The following is a 24,488-nucleotide window of genomic DNA, read 5'->3' as shown; positions in this document are numbered from 1 at the left end:
ATTACTGTTAATCTTCATAAGAAATTACCGTTGTAAAGCTTTCAGACATATGTTACCCAGCTATATCCATGAAATTCTAAACTACTAGAGCTTTCTAAGATTTTATCGGCATTGTTGTCAAAAAAGATTCTCTACAGTCAGGCAACAAGTTTCACTAATTTACATTCCTGGCAACAAATCCGGACAAACAAACGCGGTCTTTCCTGATTTTACTAAAGCTTTTTATAAGGTTCCCCACAATAACCTTCTTTTAAAAGTTAAATCGAAAGGCGTTCCTATTGTGTTATTTAACTCAACACGTTCATAACTGAAACTGCGAACACTGCGCAGCCTGACGACTGTTTCTTTACGTTCTCCCATTTTCCTGCGATGTGGCCCAAAACAAGGTCCTAAAACATCCCTCCCCTCCCTTTTTTTAGGCGAAAGCGTCAATACGCTAGGTAAAGCCTATTTCGCCTTGCGTTGCCGGTTGACCTTCAGTTGAGCCAGAGGTCAAGTGTGGCTATAGGCCTTACCATATGTGTTCCACCATGATGTCACACCTCTTGACCTTTGACCTTGACCTTTCTATTCGCCGGTAGAGGGCGGTAAAATATGCCGCAGCGTTAATTGAGTGACCAACCTCTCACGATCAACCATTATTTAACTGCCACCTACCAGGGTGGCATAGTGGGCGCGCTGCCTACCCAGTGTGCGGAACGCACTCAGCGTTACAGGCGCCAAGCCTGTCTAGTTGCCCGACACCACCACAGCTTTTGCTCTCTTACCAGGTTTAGCAGTAGTTAAACCACAGCTAATTTTTTTTACTCTGCATGAATGATCTTACCACTATTTATTTAAATGCTAAATCTGTTCTCGGACCATTTCAATCTCTACAAACCTCTATATTCTTCTTCTGACCAAACTGTACCCAAAAATTCGTAGTGGCTTAGCTCGGCTATGCCAGGTTATACGTAACGAGAAATTGATCTCCTGTCGATACCGCCACTGAACAGCGGCCAAACATCGTCACCCATGCGAAACGACTGATACGGCCGCCGTGTCACCTCCGCATTTAATACAGGCAGTTGTGCATGCGCAGTTATGCGCATAGCTAGCACGTGGCATCCACGTGTGTCATGCGCGGCACCAGCGGCGAAGGCCGGCCAGCTGCTCCTCTCTGGTTGCCGCGCATGCACACAACCGTTCTTCCACGTGACGTCACGCGTGGCGGCGGCTGTGGACGAAGCTCTGACGTCACGCTCGGCGCACCTGCTGTTCCTCTCCGGCCGCCGCGCATGCGCTCAACTGTTCTCTCCGGACCACAGCGAAATTCTCGACTGGTAGCCAAGTGTAGTACTCGCTACAATAATTCAGCAAATAACGCTCTAGATTGTAGTTACAAATGTAAATTGTAAAACGGTACTCAATGTCAGCAGAACAGTCTTTTTACTCGTAACAAGCACGAAAAACATTTCCATTTAAATATCGCATGAATTACTGTTCTGTAACCGATGTTTGAAAAAGAAATACCTTGCTGTTATCATAAACTCGCATCTCACTTGCACTGAATGGATATAACACATAACATCATCGGCAATTCTAAAGCTCGGCCTTCAACGTCAATAACGTTAAGAGTGCATAGCCAAGTGAAGATTAGCCTGTAATTCTTTATTGAGTTTCAAAACACGCCATTCATAAGATTCGTTGCCATCATAACTGCTGAATTCCTCATCCTGCATTTTGTAGAAGAAATCTGTTTCAATTATTAACTCTATTTTCTTTTGCTGCAGCTGAGCCGAAAGCTTAAGGTTCGCAGTACTGTATAAATAAAAATAGTGCAATGTGTTTCATGTAGCAGTGCCATCATTGCAGTCATTACGTAGTGCAGATGCTCGAGCAATTGTTATCAATTTCGCTGGTTGCAGCAGCCTTAGGTGCGACTAGTGCTTCACAATTTATGGCTTCACAAATCGTAATCTTTTCCTGAATTTGAATATAATATTTAATTTTGAATAATATGTTACTTTCAAAGGTGGTTAGCTGCCTCTGAGTGTGCCTGAAAACATCGACAGAGCTTGGCCACTCCTTCTCGCAGCTATTGTTTGTAACGAATAACGAAATCACTCAGCAGCCGCAGCTATGACTCAGTGGCTACGGTGCTCGGCTAGTAAGCCGTTGTTCACGGGTTCGAACTCAACCGTGGCGGCCGCGTTTCGATGCAGGCATAACGCTAAAGACGCCCGTGTGCTATGCGATATCAAAGCACGTTAAAGATCCCCAGGTGGTCGAAATGTTTGTGCGAAAGCAGTCACACACTTACCAACCCCGACCATGAAAATTCTCACCTTGGATTTTGCGCCGTTCCCTAACAACAGCGATGTCATGCTAAGTTAACTTGAGTACAAAAAAACTGTTACATTTAAATTTGACCTGGGTCACCTCCGAATTTTGACATCTACCGATTGGCACCAAAATCGGTGTCCAACCATAAATGATCGTCGTCAGGATGCGAGGCTGCAAGCGGTCGCCAACGCCGAAGCCAGCGCACGACAATTTCTTCCGACGTGGTTGTACTAAAGTTTTCGTGTCAAAAATAAAAAATTCCAAATAACCTCAAGTCAAAAGCATGCTGTTCTTCTGCTCACGTTTTGTTTTTGGTATTATTTATGGGCAATTTCATTGTATTTTGGAAATATACAGAAAAAAAGTATTACTGGTGGCATCAGTGAGCATAATATAGAGCTTGAGTAGAGGCGTCGGCTCTTGTGTCGTCAGAGACTCTCTTGTTATTGAGTAAGTCTATTCAGATCATTCATGGCACTTAACGGGCAAAACTTAAGGATCAATAAAAATAAAGTTGGTGCGGAGTGGTTTTAGGGGTCTGTAGTAAACCCTACAACCGCCTCAGAGCTGACTTTGCCGCAGCCGCTATAAGCGTTCCCGAGCAGTTCTGTGCTCCTGCTTGTCGAAGCTCTTGTACATCAAGCCTACCACGACTACGAAAGGCTGCCAACAGCATGATATCAGCAAATACCGTCTCATTTGCATTGCGAATTCCAGAAAAAGACACGGCGAGGTCAACGTTTCGCTATGCCCTGGCCTTCTGTAACCTTTCGAAGCTTTACGACCTCGTTAGCAGGGGCTAATAAATATCTTGCATATGTCCTGTGCTAGTTTCTCTGCGCTTGAAGCAAGTGACGCTCTGAAGAGAACTGAGCTCGTTAAAATAGCAAGGACTGGTATTAGAAAAGAATGCGCGTGACATTACACGTTGCCTCTTTAGCCTAAATAAGAGTGAACTATGTGAGCACAGGCAAATACCCTCTTTAGCCTAAATAAGCGTGAACTATGTGTGCACAGGCAAATACTAGCACGCGTTATAAATGGGATGCATGCCGGCGTCATGCAAAAATATAATAATTGGTTTTTTGGGGGAAAGGAAATAGCGCAGTATCTGTCTCATATATCGTTGGACACCTGAACCGCGCCGTAAGGGAAGGGATAAAGGCGGGAGTGAAAGAAGAAAGGAAGAGAGAGGTGCCGTAGTGGAGGGCTCCGGAATAATTTCGACCACCTGGGGATCTTTAACGTGCACTGACATCACACAGCACACGGGCGCCTTAGCGTTTTTCCTCCATAAAAACGCAGCCGCCGCGGTCGGGTTCGAACCCGGGAACTCCGGATCAGTAGTCGAGCGCCCTAACCACTGAGCCACCGCGGCGGGGCCTCACGCAAAAAATGCAGGGAATGCTTTTGGAAGGCCGCTCACTTGACCCACTTGGTAAGCGTGCTAAGTAGTGCGGGCGCGAAAACTTTCTAACGAGGTGGTGTCCGTCACAAAACTGCTATCGGGCGTTTCCGTATTGCTACTAATAGGCTGCTACTGAAAGCCCAGCCGAAACCAGCCGGCCGCCTGTTCTACTTGTGTCTGACGGCGTCAGTTAGTGATAATTACAAGCACGTGCTCCGTTCCTTCTCGTCTCCTTCCTTCTTTCGTTTCTTTGCCCATATATTCTCAAGTCGACAATAAACGCTGACCTTTTGCTTGACTACGCTGTCTCGTCTGACAATTGCCAGCGGTGCGGCCTCCAGCCACTAGTGACCTCGCTACGCCTACTCAAACGCTCACAGAGCGTAAAATGAAAAATTAGTTTTCAGGAAAGAAAATGACGCAGCAACTGTCTCTCGTGTCTCAGTGGATGCCCGAACCGCGCTGTAAGGAAGGGAAAAAGGTGAGAGTGAAACAAGAAGGCAAGAAAGGGATGCTGTTGTGGAGGGTTCCGGAATAATTTCCAACACCTGAGGATCTTTAACGTGCGGTGACATCGCACAGCACACGGGAGCCGTAGCGTTTTTCCTCCATAAAAACGCAGCAGCCGCGGTCGGGTTCAAACCCGGGTACTCCGGCTCAGTAGCCGAGTGCTCTAACCATTAAGCCATCACAGAGTGTCCGAGAGGCGTTTTAGAAGAGGTTAGCAGCGTTTACGACCGCGAATCTAACCCAATGAGAACAGTCACGGAGAGAAACAGAGAAACCAGCCTTTTTTTACAGGCTCAGAAAGTAAGATTCGGAAGCGAGCATAACATTTCTTCTAAAAGTGACTGAATTATGAATTAACATGACTTATGCCTTGGCCAACCCTGAAAACGGTTGATTGGGAAACAGCTGTGTTGTCGACTAGACCCAAAGAAAACTGACTGAAACAACTTAGCTAAGGGCAGGAAAATAAATGAAAATTGGTTTTAAGGAAGTGATAGGGCTCAGTAACTGTACGTGTGACTTCCCGGAGGACACCTCAAACACGCCGTTAAGGAGGGAATCAAGGAACGATTGAAAGCAGGTATGGAGAAAGCGGTGCCATAATATAGGAAGGAAAATGAAGGAAAAGCGGGCTTATGCACTTTTTTTTTACTTTAAGCTTGAGAGGTCTCTGTTCCGCCAATCTCCTGACTGTCCCCCACTTCTTAATATGAAATTCCCATGTCTGGCTTTGAGCAGCACGAAGTAGAATGCTTAGCGTGGCAAATTATTTATTTTTAATGGTTTCTTGTTGCTTCGTAAACTCTTGTCATCTCCTAAGCAGTTTACAGCCTTGACTTTTCTATTCATTCCGGCTAGCCACGTCCGCATAGAGCAATGCGGGCCCTAGCTCAGACCATATTTTCATGACGACACAGTGCACTTGCTCGCAAAGTCCCCGTTGGGTGGATCACCTGTGAATTACCTTCCATCTTTCTGCTTCGCGGTAAATGCACTCTTTGTCTATTTTTTTACAACTGAAAGACATAAACTCTTCATCTCTGTTGTGGTGCCGTGGCATCCACCATTCAAATTACGAAAGAAACTCGAGTTAGGGCCTTGTTCTGTAGCGCAAAGTGACTTTGGAAAGATCTTCGTCTGAATTCTTTCTTTAAATTTCTGCCGAAAAGAATGAAGTTGCTCCTCTCCAGTTTTCCTTTTTTTCTGAAATCAGTCTGAAGCGACAGAAAATTTTCGTTTTGGTCTTGTCTCCTGTTGCCCTCCAAGAACTTCTTTTGAGATTGTCACGTGGTAGCGTCTATGCCGTGGACAACAGACGAGCAGATTGAACTTGCATTGACTCCATACTCTTTATTCAGATACCCGAAAGGCCATATGCAGCATGCGGATGATGGTGAATTGCGACACCTTGGGTTCCTGAGCATGCGCAGGGACATCTGCACAGCGTCATGTTGGTGAGCAGTGCGCAGCCTTGGAACCGAGCACCGAGGCCAGGCCTTACGTCGCCTAGCAGAGTCAGAAAAAGAGGTAATCCTGGTCGTTGACACGATGCCGAGCGTTTGGGCCTCTAGAGCCCTTCGGCGGAGGCAACACACCACTTTGGCCTCCACTTCCTGTAGGCGGCACCTCTGGCCTAACCCGACCGGGGGAAATCGGCAGTCGCTTTTCCATCTCCTCCCATCCATCTTCCACTTTCCTACCTTTCTCACAACTGCCCGTATCTCCTATTCTCTTCTTGGTTTTTTTTTTATTTTACTGGCAGCTAGGGTTGACCTTGTGTAGCTTACAACCCTGTGTTACTCCATATTGGGCTATAGTGGCAGTGTATAGCTAGCCTGGGCAGGACTTTTTAAAAGTTCCTATCCCGTCGCCATATTCCCATCCGTGGTGGACGGCTCGCACCTCTGCCGAACAACAAATATGTTTTATTGCTTCCCCTTTTTTTAACACCGATCTCTCTTGCAAAAGAGGGCGCACCAAGACATCAAATTTTTTTAAAAAGTAGGCAACAAGCTTCCCACGATTTCACGTTGTTCAGACCGAACACACAGATAAGACCGCTTCATTCCCATCACCGTTCAATTTTACCAGGACTTTGACAAATGCCATCGCAGAAGGATATAACATCAAAAAGCTGGCAAACTGCGTTCTTTTAGACGTACAGTACAACCGCCAACAAAATGGAAACTGTCATGAGTCAAATCTTTTCAAAAAATTCCAATAAAAATTAGTCCCCACCGTTTGTTGAGCACTGTTCGGGGAGTTGACTCGGGTGATGACCTCAAGCATGTAACCGTAGAGGCACTTCTAGAAGGCCAAAGGGATGAGTATATGACCCACGTGTACTGGATAAAAATGAGACGAGACAATAAAGAAATACCCACAAAACCCATTGTTCTAACATTTGCATCAAGCATGCTACCAGACTTCGTACAAATAGGCTACATATAACCCACATTTAGGAACACGCCGCGGTGGCTCAGTGGTTATGGCGCTCGGCCGCTGACCCGAAAGACGCGGGCTCGATCCCAGCCGTGGCGGGTGAATTTCTGTGGAGGCGAAATTCTAGAGGCCCGTGTACTGTGCGATGTCAGTGCACGTTGAAGAACCCCAGGTGGTCGAAACTTCCGGAGCCCTTCACTACGGTTTCCCTCATAGCCTGAGTCGCTTTGGAACGTTAAGTCCCCATAATCCATAACCCCAACTCACATTTAGGCAATATATACTGAACCCACAACACTGCTTCAAGTGCCAATCCACAGCTCTCCCAACTGCTGGGGCCAACTAACATGCTCAAATGTGTTTTTTTCCAACGAGCGTTACTCTGATAAATGTAAAGCGGTGAGGCCGGTTCAGGTCTGGTGGGCAGGGGTACAGCCGGATGGTGCGAACCAGATAGAGACGGCTGACGACCATGGTAGACGCAGGGCACCGAAGCTCCGGGACCATGAGGGCACTGAAGGGACCCCAGCACCTCACATCAAAAGTTAAGAGACGGCAAGATGATGGATGAGATGAGGTGACAGATGGCTACAGAATAATGTTTAATGGCAGACGGCCTGGTGCGAGCACTCCTGCCCGCGCCACTGCACACTTCGTCTTCTTCTACTTCGTCACAATATAATATAAAATGATTCTCATGCACTAAAACTGTAGGAGGTTTTACATTACCTAAATGACATTAAGTGCATACACCCAAACCGGGCCATAAGAGAAGGAAATTGAAATGAACAATTGCTTTTAATGAAAGGAAATGACACCTGTCTCACATTTCTCGCTAGACACCCGGATAGCGCCGTAAGGGAAGGAAAAAATGATCAGTCAATCAATCAATCAATTTTACAACCAAACAACCAATCAGCCAATCAACCAATCAATCAAGCAATCAATCAAGCAATCAATCAAGCAATCAATCAAGCAATCAATCGATCAAGAAATCAATCAACCAGCCAACCAATCAATCAATCAACCAATCGATCGATCAATCCTTAACGCTGTCGCGTTAAAATCCCTTCCCTTACGGCACGGTTGACGTGTCCACAGAGATGCGCCATTTTTCGCTCACGGCCAAAGACGCCGACGCCGACGACACCGGCTTTTCTGCGACACGAGCTCCTTAACGCTATCGCGTTAAAACATGTCTAAAACTAGATTACAAGCTGTGGCAGCCATCCTAACTACATTTTAAATAAATTGAGTATGCTGCCTATACGAAGAGCCACATTTTAGAATAACCATCCCCGAAATGGAAGGAAGGCTTTATAAAGCAACTACCAGAAACGTATTTGATAGTCGTAGATTTTAACGCACATTACAGCTTTCGTGGTAGTGAACAAACCGACACTAGAGGCCAGGTTATTAAAAAATTTGACCATGTAATTAACTTTGGCTAATAACACCGCAAACCCTGTTGTTCTCATTGCTAAAGAAAAATGTGCCGTATCGATTTATTTCAAGATTTCAAATGGGATATCTTCAACAACACATATGGAAGCGATCATCCAGCCGTACTAATAAGCATAACATCTTCACCGGGAGTCCTCCCAACAATACCACGAAGTTGTAAGCTGCATTCATGCGACTGGGCACTGTTCCGAAAAAAAGGCCAGCCTAAACAAAATAGTTACACAACCTTAGCGTAGACAAAAAAAATGGCCTGGCTTAGCTAAGGTTAAGCCTAGGATGCGAAGCATAATTGATTTGTGAAAGGGATTCGGTATCGCCTGCCCGTAAGTCAGGCTAGTCTCTTCGTTGTTTAGCAATCTCCTGGAGGAGCGGGAGTTAGCCTTGGTGGTCGCGGCCGCGCGAGTTGAGCCCCGTCTCTCCTCAGCTGTCGTGACGTCAGACCACGTGCTCGGCTGCAGCGCCCCTGGCGGGAGGAGCGGGAGTTAGCCTTGGTGGTCGCAGCCGCGCGGCGACCGCGCGAGTTGAGCCCCGTTTCTCCTCAGCTGTCGTGACGTCAAACCATGGATGGATGGATGGATACGGCCGAACCCTTTACACCGGGCGGTGGCTCAAGCCACCTAGCCATGTCTTGTGAAATTTTACTCCTGTCTTGCTTTTAGCCACCAATCAGATAACCATCGCTTGGTTACTTCTAACCTCTTAAAATCCACTTTCCCTTCACTATCCCTAAACCCCAATGCCTGGGTAAGTCAGCCCCGCTGCCTTCCACTGTAGGGTGAAGCCCTTTACAGAAAAGTATCAAGTGTTCAGCCGTTTCCTCCTCCTCTCCGCACGCAATGCACAAAGTGTCTATCTCCTGGTACCTGACTCTATACTTCTTAGTCCGCAAAACTCCAGTCCTGGCCTCAAACAACAAAGAACTTCCCCTACAATTATCATAGATATTTTCTTTGACAATTTCCTGTTTAAAGGTCCGGTATGTTTCTAGTGCCGATTTCGTCAGCATCCCTGTTTTCCACAAAGCTCTCTCTGTTCCTTTAACCTTTTTCTTAACCGATAATTGCTGATTTGCCCCCTTACTGCTGTCCAGATATTTGCTTGTCAATTTTCTAGTTCGCTTTCTCCATTTCGTGTCAACATTCTTTATATACAGGTATCTGAAAACTTTCCTAGCCCACCGCTTTTCCTCCATCCTTCTCAATCGTTCCTCAAATGCTATCTTACTGCTAGCCTCTCTGCTCGCGAAAGACGCCCATCCCATATCACCCTGTACCCCCTGATTTGGTGTATTGCCATGTGCTCCCAAAGCTAACCTCCCTACTCCCCGTTGCCTAATTTCCAGCCTTGCTTGAACATCTGGCCTCATACACAGGACCGCATTCCCGAAGGTCAGGCTAGGGACCATCACCCCTTTCCAGATCCCTCTTACCACCTCATACCTATTGTAATTCCACAGTGCCCTATTTTTCATGACAGCTGCATTCCTACTAGCTTTATTCATTACATATTTTTCATGCTCTGTCAGATACTCAACACTGTTATTTATCCACACCCCAAGATACTTGTACTCATTCACTACCTTTAGCACGAACTCCTGTATTCTATGCTCGCCGCCCTCTTCATTAAATGTCATGACTGCAGATTTTTCCTTACTATACTTGAAGCCTAATCTATCTCCCTCTGTACTGCATATGTCTAACAACTTCTGCAGGTCTTCCTTGTTGTCAGCCATTATCACTATATCGTCCGCATATATTAGTCCCGGTAATGTCTGTTTAATCAATTCCCCTTGCTTGAAAAAAGATAGGCTGAAATCTAGTCCACTCCCCTCTAGCTTGGCCTCCAAACCTTGCAGGTACAACATGAACAACAAAGGGGACAGAGGACATCCTTGTCTAAGCCCCCGCTGTATCTCTACAGGCCCTGATACATTTTTTTCCCATTTTATGAGCACTCTGTTACCTCTATATATATCTTTTAAAAGATTAATTACTCCATTTTCCACATCCAATGTGCCCAATATGTCCCACAAATGCTCCTGAGTAACGTTGTCATAGGCTCCCCTAATATCCAGAAATGCTAGCAATAAGGGCCTATGTTCCTTTTCCGCAATTTCTATACACTGTGTCAATGAAAATAGATTGTCCTCCAACCTCCTTTGTTTCCGGAACCCATTCTGTAGTTCCCCTAGCACCCCCTCGTTCTCCACCCAAGCCTGCAGTCTATCCTTTATAATTTGCATCACCACCCTGTAAACCACAGACGTCACTGTTATGGGGCGATAGTTACTTACGTCTGCTTTGTCCCCCTTTCCCTTATATATCATGTTCATTCTACTTAATCGCCATTCATCGGGGACTTTCTCATCCACTATCATTTTGTTCACTACCTGTATTAATGTTTGCTTGGATTTTGGTCCTAACTTCTTTATCAACATAATCGGGATACCATCTGGTCCTGTTGATGTGCCACTAGGAACCTTCTTCTCTGCCCTTTCCCACTCTCCTTGCTCAAGTGAAGCTATTGCTGTAACCGGTCTATCCTCCTTCGATAAATTATGTACCACGTGCTTTGCTGAAAATTTTTCCGTCATCCTTGTTCCTATGTGTTTTATTGCTTCATCCCCTTCTAGTCGAATACCCTCATCTGTAACAATAAACCTTTGTTCTAGCCTAGTTTTATTACTCATTGCATTTAGATGTTTCCAGAATTTTTGGGCTGCTTTTCTATCCTTTTTATTTACTTTTGACATCCATTGGGCACCCTTTCTTCTAATTTTCTCATTAATCAAATAGGATGCGTCCCTTCTACACTTTATGAAGGTATCCCATTTTCTGTCTACTTCGGGTTTTGGTTCCCCCCTCTTCTTGGAATATCTGTGTTCCCTGGATGCTTCCTTGCGCTTTTCTATTGCCCTCTTGACCTCCTCATCCCACCAACTCTTGGGTTTGCATCTTTTCCCTTTTAGCTTTACTCCCACCTTAGCTAGCTCTAGCTCCAGTAATCGAGTTAATTTGGTATAAGTCCATTCTGTTTCACTATCCTCAAAAATTACTTTCTCGATTTGTTTGGCTGCTACTTCCAATTGCTTTTCTGAGTAAAAATTTCCCCCTGATTGTTTATCTTGATTCAGTCCTACATTGCTTTTTCTTCTGAAGCTCAACTTGATACGCTTGTGGTCACTACCTAGACTTCTGGAACCATCTTCATCTATGCTCATTACCCCTAATCTGTTATACATCCTCTGTGACATTAGTGCATAATCTATCGTCAAGTGCAGACTCCCCGCCTCCCATGTTATGAGCCCTTCACACTTCTCGGTGCTGTTGCATACAACTAAATCATGCCTGTCACACATGTCCTGCAGCATGCTTCCTGTCGAATCCGTGTACCCATCCAGGTCTTCTATGTGTGCATTCATGTCGCCTAATATAATTATCTCGCCCTGTCCTCCTAGCTCATCAATGTCGCTTGCAATACATTCTAACATTTTCCTGTTTTCCTCTTTGGCATTAACCCCTGTCCACAGGTATACAAAGCCAAGGAGTGTTTGCTTGCCTGCCACTGTTCCTTTTAGCCATAAATGTTCCCTGCATCCCAGTCTAACCCTTTGAAAATTCATACTTTTATGAATGAATGCCCCAATTCCACCTCCCTTTCTGCTGCCCTCTGTTCTATTGCAATATTCCCATGCGTAGTCTGGGTTACAGGGTGGTTGCTCCATGTCTCTAAGATGTGTTTCCGCTAAACCATATACCATTTATTCCTCCTGTCTTAACTGTTCTTCTATTTCCTCCCATTTCAGTCTATTCCTGCCACCTTGCATGTTAATGAAACCTATATCTGCCACGTGCTCGGCTGCAGCGCCCCTAGCGGGAGGAGCGGGAGTTAGCGTTGGTGGTCGCGGCCGCGCCAGGCTGGGCTATGGTTGAGCTAAGTAGTGTCCCTATTATGCTTCGCATAATAAACAAAATTTTCTAAAGCTATATTATTACCGCTGCGCGCCTAACTATTCCTCAGTCCTCAGGGGTCGCAAAATAAAATCACGAAGTTTAGTATACAAGAGAATATGAGCTATTAAAACAGGAACAAAACAAAGGCAGGGTAAATTTTCGTAGATTCCTAACACAAGAAAATTTCATAAATTTTTAAACGCGAGAGCGACAGCCAGATATATCCATCGCAGAGCCAAAAAACCTACTGACGAAATTATGTGTCCTCCCCAAAGAGCTCAACTACATTAAAAAATTGGAAGAAGGTTTGAAAACTAAATGGCAGCTACTCTCCATTCACAGTTACCCTCCTGACAGCACCTGGTATAGATAAATAAAGACGAACTAGAACACGCAGACATCTTGCGAAAATATTTTTCTGCAGTTTCCAGTTCATTCCACTGCACAGAATCATTTATAAATTACAAAAGCACTTCAGAGAAGCACAGACTGTCGACGAGTGGCAGCACAAATGAACACTACAATAATTTACTTACATTTCAAGAAATCCTCTCAGAAATGTCTGCTGGTAAACAGTCTGCGCCCGGCCTTGATGAAATATATTATCAAATGCTGGCCCATGTCTCTGAAAATGCTGCAGAGTCATTGTTATGGTTTCTTAACAAAATTTTGGTATCGGGAAAAGTACCCGAAGCCTGGAAGAAAGCAATTATCATTCCATTTTTTTTTAAACCAGGAAAACAGGCAACCTCTCAAAGCAGTTGTAGGCCCATGGCACTCATGATCTGCAATGCGAAATCTTTTGAAAATATCATGAATATTAAATTAACATTCCTTCTAGAAGCCCGTAAGTTTCTCTATGTTCATCAATGTGGTTTTTGAAAAGGCATGCTCACAATCCGCCGAATAGTTAGCCTTGAAAATGACCTCCGAAAAGCTTTTTGCACAAGCAACACTTTCTTGTTGTCTTTTTTTTTACTTAGAGAAGGCCTATTACACAACCTGGAGGTTTGAAATTCTTCAGGACCTGCCTGAGCTTGGCATCCGCGGCAGGATGTTAAACTGCGTAAGACTTCTTGTATAACCGTTTATTCAATGTACGCCTCTGTTCAACACTTTCGAGGAATTTCATTCAGAAAAAGAGTTCCTCAAGGCTGTATTCTAAACTCAACTTTGTTTCTTCTAAAAATTAACTATATTAGAGCATTATTCCTAAGGTTCATCATGTATTCACTCTATGACTAATATCTTCAGACAGCTTGCCCGTCTTGCAACATAGCAGCATGTGAAAGACAAATACAGTTAACAATGAATAAATTCGTAGCATGGGAAGACAGAAATGATCTCCGGTTTTCTCCACATAAAACAGTGGACATTTTTTTCCTACTAAAGCGAGGCTTATGGACATTTCCCACCCTATACCTGAACGAAACACAGTTACCTAAAAAATGAACACAAATTTATAGGCATAACTTTTCACGGAAAAACTCACTTTCCTGCCTCGCATAAACGCGTTGAAAAAGAAAACCTCCCGATCCTGCAGCATGCTCAATGTACTGTCTCGAAGCACTGGGAGGTCGATAGGACATATCTTTTACAAATTTACGTTGTTGTGTGCTCTAACTTATGCTCTATGGGTCAGCGAGACCACCGTTCGTTAAAAGACAGGATCCAGTAAATAATTTAGGTTCCCTTCTTTCGACTGATACATACAGGATTTCGCTTATACAAAGTATGTAGTAACCAAAGAATCACCGCTTACAGACAGAACCCTGCTCACATGCACATACATTCTAAAAATCAGTTCACTACCGAAACATCTGTGTTATCCTATAGCTACAAAGTGCCCATCCAGAACAGTGTTCAACAACAAACCGCACGCTACCAGAACACAGCTCTTGCGTTTTGAAGAGATCTGCTAGAATCTCAGTGTACTGGGCACATTGCCAGGCACCGCGCAAAGACGAGATCCACTGCATCCGTGGTACCAGTTTCTTGAAATCTACACTTTCACTCTTACACAATGCCGCAAAAAACTAACAACACAACAACATATAACAGAAGAATTTCTAGCACTCGAGAAAAAATATAGCGATTACACGGAGTGTAACACGGTTCAAAAACGGATGTTTACGTTGGAAGTGCCGTGGTACGAGGGAATGGGAAGGAAATAGTAAGACTTCCACAGTGTGCATCTATCGTCGCTGCCGAATGCTACGCCGTCTATGTAGCCATCGAAAAAATAGTAAATGAGAACCTCGCAAAGCGGGGGGACCCGCCGCGGTGGCTTAGTGGTTAGGGCGCTCGACTACTGATCCGGAGTTCCCGGGCTCGAACCCAACCGCGGCGGCTGCGTCTTTATGGAGGAAAAACGCTAAGGCGCCCGTGTGCTGTGCGATGTCAGTGCACGTTAAAGATCCCCAGGTGGTCGAAATTATTCCGGAGCCCTCCACTACGGCACCTCTCTCTTCCTTTCTTCTTTCACTCCCTCCTTTATTCCTTCCCTTACGGCACGGTTCAGGTGTCCAACGATATATGAGACAGATACTGCGTCATTTCCTTTCCCCAAAAAACCAATTATTAATAGGGGGGGGGGGGGGGGGCTATTTACACAGGCTATTTAAGTGTACTTACAGCTCTCCACTCTAGAAATGAAATCACTCCTCTACTTGGTCAAATCATGCACAACATAATGAAAGCAACAGCTCAAGGACCAAAGAGAAAACTGTGCTGGGCGCCGAGTCATATCGGAATTAAAGACAACGAGAGAGCAGACATGTCCGCAACCCAAGTTCGTGGCAAGCAAATAAAGTAAATACTGCCTTCAAAGATCGCATGAACCATTCAAATAGAAAGAGGCTGCAGCGCACGACTGGTTCTTGGGAAATGCGTTATTCGCGGGTTTGTATTAGCTGCTAGATTTCGTTTGTATGGCCTTCGAATATGCTGCACTGAAAAGCGGCGAAGGCGAGCGACCAGCGTAATCATAAACGTGTGCAAGCGCCTAGGCAAACCAGCGAGAGGCACTTGTCGGCACCTGTCGCGTACAAACGAACACAACATTTAGCCGGGTGCACTGCGGCTTAAAAAGCGACAGAGCAACGAGGCAGCCACTGGGCGTGCGATTTACACCAGCGGTAGGCTTCCCTCCCGGCGGTTCGTGATTGCGACAAGCAAACGCGGCCCTTAATTATTGCTTGCGCTGGCGTACACTGCTGGCCTAAACTGCAGCTCCAACCTCCAACTATTCATTGAATTTAAATTGCGAAAACTCAGGCTGGTTCTTTGGGGTAAAAATTTACTGCTCTTCTACACAACACAGAAGTGAATGTATGTGGATTTTCGCTCCACTGCTGAAAATTCGATTATTGCTTTTGGAAGATTCTCCGCTAGGCTGTCGTGCAGACGGCGGTCTATTTTACTTCAAACTCTCGCGTTTTCTTTCTTGATGTCAAATTCTTAACTGAAGTAGGTTTTCTTTTGTTTTTGTATTTATTCTTTCAAATATTGATTTAAGGATTTTTATCTTTTATTCCTCTCTTTGTCGCATCCATAATCTCCGGTTTTGAGCAGAGCATTCTTTCTCCAATCTCCCTGGCGGAAATGCGTTATCTTTCAAAGCCAGCAACGATTTCATTGACTCCCAAAAAAATTCTCTTTACTCGACAAGATGCCGCATACCAGAAAAACCACAAGCAGAAATACATGCTTACACATTCTTCAAGGCGACTCTTCAGTAATTTGCGCTTCATCTGCAGTATATCGTCGGAGAATTTCGCTTAGCCTTTTAAATGCTGGTCAACCGCATTTGAAAGGTTAAAGCAATCTTGCCCCTCATGACAGTCGTCATCAGATTGAAAAAGTCCATAAGAATCTCACGACGAAAAACAACATGGCTTTTCCGGGTGCATTTTTTCTGCAAGGCTAAAATGAGAATGCACCAACCAACGCAGTGAAAACCGTGCTTTGTTTGGGAATATCAGCGGAATTAAGAACGTCCGCCATAAAGTACATGTCACATGCTAGAAAGCAGATACGCAAATATAAAATGCATACTGCGTACGCACTTTGCAGAGGTAAAAAAATTGCAAAGGCGTTACATAGCGCTTGTTTTAACCTCAGCTGTGATGATGACGAATTTTTATTGCGCAAGAGCATCTATGGCCAAAGAGCGCCAAGACACAAGGTATTTTTTTTCTTCTCAAGATGGGGCTACCTACGCCCCGCCGAGAGCAATTCTGGATGTGTAACAAGCAACGTCGTTGCCAACCCTCGGATACTGCCATGCCAATTCTGCTGTGCTATGCGTGCTGAGACAACTGTCGACAACGAGCTCGATATTGTATTCTACGTTAAGGGTTCCGTTCGGAGGCGAACCCGGCGTCGTTCGCCTTTCAAAAAATTCAGTTTTGGGGAGAAGGCCAGACGTCACAACCACATGATCGCGCTGGTGATCAAACACCCCACAACGGTCACACACTGCAACAGTGACGACATCGCTACCCAACACCTCATGGGTGGGCAGGGTCGTGATTTCATTTCACCACCACTGCGTAGTTCCTCTGAAGAAATAAAAGCAATTGCCATGAAACAGAAATGGTTTAAACAAGACTCAAATCTCTGCTCCTCGGGCAGTAAACCGAACGCGCTACCTCTCGTTCATTCGTTTTTTTTTCTTTATTGACCTCTCGACCACTCGTTCGACTTGGTTAAAGGGAAGCCTTGTGTCTCTTGTTGTAGAGATGAATAAAAATAAAGAAATAAGATAAAATGATACAAAATAAAGAGCAGTGTCCATGTCTGCGAAGTAAAATGCAGAGAGGAACCTGGACAGCCGAAATGACACATTTACTCTATCTCATCATACCTTAAAGCGGAGCTTAAATACAGTACTTCCCCCTAATTTCAACATTCTTGTGCGTAATTAACGCTACAGTTATCAATCTTCTCCTAAAGATAGTTTATTTTCATTATTGATTATTAGAGGCTGGCATGTCGCGAAATAATACTACCTCTCTGCATTCAGTTTTCCTCCAAGAGTTGCAGTTATTATTCTGTCCAGCGTACCCATTTTTCACATGGCAGCGCGGACGTGCGATCAAATCGGTGAACGAGCTAAGGCACACAGCTGTAATGCTGCGGCGCGAAAACGGCTTGAAATTTTGATAACGATTTGTCCCTGTGCTGTACTAGACTATTTTTTCGGCCAATGCTTCAGTGCGCCGACGTAGCGAGCACAAGACGATCGAAGAGTTGCAGAACATCAGGCATCATCTAGTACACGGGGCCTTCAGATATATTTCCTTTCAGATTTTTTTTTTCAAAAAAATAATCAGCACCTGAAATGCGCTTTGTATTTTGTTTCTTTTTTAGGCCAGGCGGATTTAAATAAGTTACATATTACAGTGAGAGACCTATCCCAATTTTCAGTACTGTTTTCTTTGCGCTGGAGCAAACGCCATGGCCGCAACAAAAGCAGGAGAGGAGCTGAGACGCTTGCATATTTTCCTGAGCGAACCCTAATAACTTGGCCACTTCCGGAGCGCTCTCAGCGCGCGCTGAAGCCTCCCTTAGAGCAATAACGTGATTGGTTGCATAAAGAGACCTCTTTCAAATTTTCAGAGCCATTTTCTTTGCGCTGCAACTCCAGCTGCCGGTTGGTTACCCACCGGTTTCATCAAAATGGGTACAAGCTATGGCCTGGCCTTGTGCTCGGATTGCTAGGGCTTGGCAAAGGAGCCTGCTCCTTCAAATCCCATCCCTGTGGGTGGCTTCGGCAGAGAACATAAGTGTGTGGATAATGAGTACGGCCGAGAAAGGTCTCGTCTGGCAGCTGTTCAAGCCGCAGCGTAAACCTTTTTGTGTGTACTCTCGCTGTTTTTTTTATTTTTTAACTTATGCTTTTCCAGCACATGCCCAACGGTATTTTGTTGAACAGTAAATGTGCTCCCCATTTTTATATTCTGTTTACCATTGCTGCAAAGCCACCAAAAGAATAAAAGTGGCGCTGCGTTTGTGAAGGCACAGTTGTGTCCCGTCATTGCTTCGAGGTTACTTCCAGCGTGCATCAAGAATTAGGTGGACCACTATAAAACTGAATACTGTTGCCGCCATCAGTGACAAACTAGCTGCTATAAAGAGTACAGAACGATTATGGCAAGAAATTTAGTCCGTACACGTATTCTGTTCTCCTGGTACAATTAAGCTAAAAAACGAATAATACTGAGTAAACATTTAGGAACAGTAAAAAAATGCTGCGTTTGTGAAGTAAAATGAACAGGTGGAGTTGGCGAAGATGACGTAGGCATGGATTATGTCCCAAGTCTTGTGCTCGAGCACAATACCGAAAAACTATAGAGAACCCAGATGACTCGTTGTAGGCATGTTCGTGGCAGGTAATCCAGGACAAGGCTCGACGCAAAGCTGCCCAACGTTACTGAAGAAGGTAACCTTTACGCCGCCGCCTACGTATGCAATGCTGAAGAAGCACGATGACAGACCTGGCAGCGTACCGATGCTCGACGCAACAACCTACGCTGACGCCATGCGGAATGAAAAGCTTCCGCGCCGCTACTTCGGCTCGTACAAGATCATTCATCGACTTGGAGAGCTGGACTACGACGGGGCCCTTGATTGAGCGACAGCATCACTGCGGCGACGCTCACGCCCAGAAGTTGCACACCTTGCGCGCCTGAAACCTTATTATGCGCTCTGTTGTAAACTGTGTTTTCTCTCTTAGTGCTTATGAACGCGGTAGCGACAAAGGCCCCGCGGTCCAGAAAATCCGGCGTCGGAGTTGGGAGCGAAGAAAAATCACGAGCATGGCTCTGGCAGGTGGTCCCCACAGAGCAACTCAGGAGGCAGGTGAGCCACCTATGTCTCGTGGCCTTGCGGCCTGATCACAAACTGCCACCCGTATAGTGAGCTAACTGCCCACCGTGGCAGGTGGCATTTAAATTAATGATTGATCGCTCGGGAAGATCAACTTGGGTCGCACAAGGCCCACCGCTGGGAGCACCTGCCATCGCAGGGCAATGGCGCATCGCATAACCGCTGCACCACTGCTCCAGGAGGTGTATGAGGACTGTCAAGAATATATGGATTTAAAACAGAGAATGACCTTCTGCGTATATTGGAAGTAACCCATTGCGCTATCGCTTCATACCCTTAAGACGGAGCTTAAGTGTACGCTCTATTTTTTTTTTTGCCACATTTCTTTGCCTTCCAAGCCATGGGTCGATCCTTCTTTCGGAGGGAGGTAATGAAGAAAAACTTTGTAATCGTTGTTTGTTCACTCCTCAAAGTTGCCTTCACGCGGCTTTACCGTTTTTTTTTTTTGTGATGCAAGACGTCACCAGATTTATCTCGAATGATCGCACTCGGGCGGAACAGATTGTGCATAGGTCGCTTGGCAAGAGACATTTCAGTGGATCAGGTGGGAGTGTGAAAAGAGGTGGGGGGGGGGGGGGGGGGGTATTAGCAGGACGGCGACGGGCCCTCAGGCCGCTCTAGATTACTGAGCACTGTTAAGCTACGGAGACTTTCAAAGCCCAGCCCACGTCGCAAAGCTGTAGCTCCAGATGTGAGCTGCGCAGAGCACAGTCCTGTGATTTCATCGCTCTTCTGATTCCATCCCTTCAAAGGGACGTTTCGGTTTATTAGAGCAAATTTGGTAAGTATTCATAAACTGTTCGCTCGTGCTTGGGGGTAACTGACATATTGAAGATTTCTCCCCTCTTTAAATTGGGCCGGGAAGATAGCGGTGGGCATTTTGTTCGACGACAATCGAGCACGTTTGTTGCAATCGCCGATGCCGAGTCATTCAGTTCTTCACGGCCGCAAGTCAGCCCAGTGCACAGTTTCTTCCTCACTGCTGGACTGCCGTTACCACTACGCGAAAATATAGCATACAGCACGACCTTAATTTGTCCACAATGTAGCTTTAGCATCACACGAACTTGTATACATATGGTTATGATTGTTTCCCTAATTCTTATACATAAATAAATAAGCGTTCTTAGCTGCTAGAGAAATCAGTTGCGAAGCGGTGAAACGCTTCATTTTGAGGCATTTATGTTTGGTCGACGTTTTAACCAGGCACTGGTCTTCTTTATTATGTGTATATAATTAAGGGCCATTACTTTTACGGTTAAGTGTATTTAAACAAGTTTAACCACGGCCCGCGACATCTACTTAAATAGCCTGAGATAGCCGTCGCAGCTGTCACCCTTTCACTCTTAAAGTTCTCCCTGGTCCCTTGAGGAACTGAAACCGCTATATATACATATTACTTTAAGTCACTGAAGGGAGCATAAAGCTAACATACGCAGGGTCTTGTGTAAAGGCTCCTATTTGCGAAAATGGCAGTGCGTAAGACCTATCAAGAACATAACAGTGGGAGTTACTTTTAAGCCGGCAACTTAAATTCACGGGGACCAACTTGTTTAGCAGGCACTTTTGTAATGTGATGAAGATGCATTCGCAATAGTAAGGCGCTGTGTAAAATGCCTTGAAAATTTACAACGTAAACTATCTCCAAATCAGTGCCGTAATTTTATTTTCTTTCATGTGCACTCCTCATGCTCACGAAATATACGTTCAAACAGGTGGTGTTCAGCTGCATCCCCGGATTCATTAACGAATAAAATCTCATTCAGCGAGACAGTTGGACTCGATTTACAAAAATGCATTGCCTGTATAAACCTTAGCGAAACTTCTGAAGTGTCTCAAGAAAAAAAAAATCACAAGCTATCTCGAAGTGATGAAACAACGCGACATAAACTGCTGCGCGTTCTTTGTTGGTGCTTTCCTTAACTTAATCGGCAACAAACGCGGAATCTAACTATAGAAATTTTGCAAGAGAGCATAAATTTCGTACCTTCTTTCTTATGGCGATATTCAGTATATTCCGGCAGATTTTAGCGAGGAAGTTCAGACGGCTCAGTATTATTTGTTTATTGCCAGAAATGGTATATTTGGTGGACTTAGCCAGCAATATTTCAGCTGTTGAGAGGTCGCCGAAAGAGTCCTCCTAATCCTTCTCTGTTATGTTGCTCAAAACTAGCAGTTAGATCTTTCTCTCAATCACTATCAAGTATGTTAACGAATTAATGTACTTAATATTTTACAATTACTTCTTTATGCCAGCGCGGTAATATGTTCAATGTTGTTCTACATATTAGAGCAAGCACTGTTTTCACTTTTGCTATTTAGGCCTCCATGCTACCTCCATGCGTCCACAGGCAGGGTCGTGGAAGCTACGACGCTTCGCGATTGTATTAAAACTAGATTGATATTCCAATGCGATAACGAAGTATGTAAAGGCAAAGATTTGAATGCATTTATTGCGTAGAAACAGTTTTTTTACTTAAATTCATTTAGATTCAGCACTCCTTTTATAGCCAGCTCCGTAGGAGGAAGCTAAAACTTACACGGTATAGGGACAAAAGAGCGGGAAATACTGTCACAAAACGCATGCCAAATACAACATGACGGGGTCTAAAAAATGCAAAAGGCTATTGTAATAGTTAGTAAGCCGGCATTTTGCACACTTGAGAGGAAATTCACTAATTGAGTCAAAGAATGCCTTTAGGCTGCCCTAGTGCGAAGACACACGGTTCAGTTAATTTTTAAGACTCGCGCTCATGCTTTTTCACGGAGATCCACTTCCGGCTTAGGGAACAACCGATGATGGCGTGTCGTCGCGCCAATCTTTTCATAAATGCGATTGCTCATTACGAGCATTAAATGACAAAATGGCACAAAATTTTCGCGTCCAAATACCGCAGATAAACATCCAAGAATTTTTTGCATCCACAAACGCAGGCTCGTGCGTAAAGCATGGCTACCCCCCAACGCTGACCCCACTCCACAGCTGCAGCCCCTGCCCCGTACCCAATGACTGATAACAGCAGCTGGCCAACCCTACAGTCTCGGCAAAAGGCATTCACAAGCGTCTACCAGAAGATCTGACGCTAGTGTAGAGACATTAACAGGACCGACATCTCACGCTCCTACCGAGAATTACTAACCACTCCGACTGGCATCAGCATTCCACACCACCACAGCTTCCACTGATATCCGTATTGCCAAAAGGGTAAACGTCCGGTAAATTTCGTTTAGGTATTTTTTAGTGTTTAGTGTCGGCAAGAAATATCTGCCAAGGGTACCGTATTCCTCCGAAGCTATGTGGTGAGAGCGATAGATCGTGAATCCCACCTCAATCTCCCTCCCTCCTTGCCTTGTTACTTCAGAAATATGTGCGCTCACTAAAGGACATCGCTGGCCACGCCTACTTGAAAGGGGCAGGGAATACAAATGCATCCAATTTCAGTTATCACTAATGCATTCTCTGCCTCTCTCTGACTACACTGACGTTTGTCGAGTGGCAAATGACGCAAGTATCGTAGAGAAGCGTGTCGTTAAAAAATCTTTCCCACAGCCTAATCAAACTCATGATGTTCTCTCAGAAAAGAACTGGTTTTCACCGTTTCGCGGTGACTGACGGTGTAGCGTTGCCTCAGAGATCAGCGTGAAGGTGACGAAACCTACACATTATTTGCGAAATCGACCGGTGACTACGCCAGCGGTATTTGTTATCGCACCTTTTCTAGCTTATGAAAGCTTGACGTTCGGTTCGAGTAGTCTCTTTCTGATTAGAACGCGGTAGGCTGTCGCTGCAAGCGAACTTCTACTCATCCTCAGTGCCCCTTTAAAACTATCACGCTGCAGTTTTCGGTTGCGACATACTACGACAACAGTGACTGCACTTTGCGTGAATAAAGTCCTTCGTGCAGCTGTCCCTGTAGAGAAACTTCTGTAGCCGCTATAAACTATCTGGATATTAAAACTCTCCGTACACGTTCAATCTATGTCAGTAACGTTTCAGCGGCGGATAGACACTGATAGTGCTCCGCAGTTACGTCCAGCCACAGTGATCGAGGTTTCACGCAGATGAATTCATTACCGCGAGATCATTTTGAGGCCGGCCGTTAATTACTTGGAGCCCATTAGCCGAGGGGGCTGGCGCCCCGCCACTGACTCCGGAACGTCGGCTGATAAACTGCTCGTTCATTATTTTCTGACATAGAGCTCTCTATTCGTTCCGATGTATGCGAAAGAACTCCAGTTTGCATGAAAATTTAGTTATATTTTCTTTCGATAGCAGTCGCCGTCTACATTGTGCGAAGCGGCGGGCACCGTTGTTCGATTTTGCAGCTCCAATTATCTAGCCACTCTACGCGATAAATCAAACAAAGAAGGAAAAAAATCATATCGAAGCGATTGCCTCATTCTTGAACTCACTGCCGCTTAGTGCTTGCGCATAAGCACGTCCTACAAATGCATTTGTCGTTTACCTCAGAATTTATAGCGCATTCCTCTAGGCGAGCGCGGCTGTACACTTAATTAGGGGAGCGCATCTCCATACCAAAACGCATGGATGAGGAATATAACAGAGGACGGAGACTAGCCAGAGCTAGACACCTCTCTAAGCGCTGGGATGGAAACAAGGACACGATCTACGTCGATGCGGCTGGACCCGCTAACGGAGTCGCAGCAATTGCAGCAGTTTCACCCCGGGGAGATATCATTGCAAGCAGCCTTATCCAAGCGGTGGATACCACGTCGGCTGAAGAAGCAGCTATCGCACTAGCGATATCAAAGAACAGCGAGGCAACGGTTATGTCCGACTCACAAGCAGCGGTACGCAATTACCTCAGAGGCCGCGTTGGCGCTCCGTGTTGGGAAATTTTGGAAAGGTCTAATCTTTCCAACATCCAGATCTTCTGGACGCCAGGGCACCTCTCAACGACGGGCAATGAGGCGGCCAACACAGCTGCTCGAGCTCTCCTCCTCCGAGCATCTGGCACGCAGCCTCTCTCTGACATAGTTGACAACCCCTCACCCTTACTAAGCTACGCAGAAATTACGGAGTACTATAAGATCACAAGAAGGGAATATCCTCTTCCTCACAAAACCCTAAGTAAATATGAAGAGCACATAATCAGGCGACTACAAACTAATACTCTGCCCAATCCTTACCTAATGAGTAAATGGTACCCAGAAACCTACAATTCGTCCTGCCCCTTCTGTGGAGCAGTTGGCACACTCTTTCACGCGGTCTGGGAATGTCAAGAAAACCCAGACTTGGACAGCAATCCCGATCCGACTCATGAGCGCTGGGAGGCAACCCTTCATAGCCACAGCCCACTCGACCAGAAATTGCTGGTTGAGAGGGGCCGGATTATGATGGCGACCAATGGGTTCTCGTACTGAACCCACCCAGTTTTTGTGCTCTGAATAAATGTTTTTCCTCCTCCTCCTCCTCCGCCGAGAAGCAGTGTATCGCCAAAGCACGAAATCCTGCCAGATATTGCCGGTCTTGT

This window comes from Amblyomma americanum, chromosome 7 (genome assembly GCF_052857255.1).
Source record: "Amblyomma americanum isolate KBUSLIRL-KWMA chromosome 7, ASM5285725v1, whole genome shotgun sequence".
NCBI lineage: Eukaryota > Metazoa > Arthropoda > Arachnida > Ixodida > Ixodidae > Amblyomma > Amblyomma americanum.
This window is presented reverse-complemented; position numbering follows the sequence as displayed.